Source organism: Coregonus lavaretus (genome assembly GCF_964263955.1).
Source record: "Coregonus lavaretus genome assembly, contig: HAP1_SCAFFOLD_2974, whole genome shotgun sequence".
In the NCBI taxonomy this organism is placed as follows: Eukaryota; Metazoa; Chordata; class Actinopteri; order Salmoniformes; family Salmonidae; genus Coregonus; species Coregonus lavaretus.
This window is the reverse complement of record NW_028162287.1, coordinates 3,486-5,000: the sequence shown is the minus strand read 5'-3', so window position 1 is coordinate 5,000 and position 1,515 is coordinate 3,486. Positions and strand designations below refer to the sequence as shown.

The 1,515-nt window shown below is 38.7% G+C and overlaps 1 protein-coding gene across 1 annotated transcript in view; it reads left to right on the top strand.

Annotated features, from left to right (window-relative positions):
* Nucleotides 1-343, top strand: part of LOC311119384 (uncharacterized protein) — a 1,236-nt gene extending 893 nt beyond the window's left edge. The window contains exon 2 of the mRNA XM_084194091.1: nt 1-343. This exon is cut by the window's left edge and continues 683 nt beyond it. The gene's annotated coding sequence lies outside the window, so the exon portion shown is untranslated.
* Nucleotides 344-1,515: the final 1,172 nt, after the last annotated feature.

Below are 1,515 nucleotides of genomic sequence, written 5' to 3'. Positions count from 1 at the left end.
AACCTAAACATTACGAAACTTCTATTAGATCAAATAAGCCTTACTTAACAAATTAGCGATCGCATTTATTGTTGACCAAATCCGACGCTATCTCATAAACCTTGATACAAAAAAATCTCCACTTGGTCTGCTTATTGCTATATTCTCTCGTTGACAGATTTTGACGGGAGTGGAGCCTCTCGCTTAGCCTCTTCCTCTCTGGTAGCATTCTAGAATCAGAACAGACATACATAATTAAATTCCTTTCTATACTGCTTGGTTTTGGTACGGTCAAAGGCATGTGATTAAGAGTTATAGATTTGTACAGTTTTTGTATTAAGTATTTAAATGCTTTGAGTTTCATAAAAAAAAAAAAAAAAAAACGTTTTTTTTTTGTATCTTCCTCCATTTTCCTTTCACACACACATGAACACACTCAACCATCAGAGGGTAGATATTGACATAGATGGACTAATATTGACAGGGGGTGCACATTCTGTCTCTACAGCTCTCTTAAGTGGTTATGGTCCTAGGCGATGTTGTGTAAGTTTCAGTTGATGGTTAACTGTGGCTGCGTACCCAAATGGCACCCTATCTCCTATTTAGTGCACTACTTCTGAACAGGGCCCATAGGGAATAGGGTGGGATTTGAGATCAGGCTGTGTGCGTGTCTCTGGCCTCTTTTCTGTAGCCAGGTAGCCAGATGCTGGGGTCAACTGTGACATCACAGGACTCTAGAATGAATAGGGTTCCGGGAAGGAATATAAGGAGGGGACGAGTGTTCCAAAAGAGTTTAAGTCGTAAACAACAAACGTGAACAATCATCACAGCCAATCAGCGTACAGACGCCTCTTAATCAGCCAACCAATACCCACCTGGACAGACAGGCAAGCCTATCAGCATAGAGTAATCCCTCATATCAACCCCAAGCCCCACCCCATTCCAACTCGAGAAGAGGAAGATGATGTAAAGCCAGTCTTGTGGAAATTAGTTGATTATTAGTTGGTGGTGGTGTAAGACTAAATAAAACATGTAATGCTAGCCTTTAAGATTACATGAAAATATTCCTTGGTCTGTGTGTACGAGGTGATCAAAGGTTAGTTGTTATGGTCAATTGTTATGGTCAGTTGTTATGGTTAGTTGTTATAGTCAGTTGTTATGGTCAGTAGTTATGGTTAGTTGTTATGGTCAGTTTTTATAGGTAGTTATGGTCAGTTGTTATGGTCAGTAGTTATGGTTAGTTGTTATGGTCAGTTTTTATAGGTAGTTGTTATGGTTAGTTGTTATGGTTAGATGGTATGGTCAGTTGTTATGGTCAGTTGTTATGGTTAGTTGTTATTGTCAGTTGTTATGGTCAATTGTTATGGTCAGTTGTTATGGTCAGTGGTTATGGTTAGTTGTTATGATTAGTTGTTATGGTTAGATGTTGTGGTTAGATGTTATGGTCAGTTGTTATGGTCAGTGGTTATGGTTAGTTGTTATGGTCAGTTTTTATAGGTAGTTGTTATGGTTAGTTGTTATGGTTAGATGTTATGG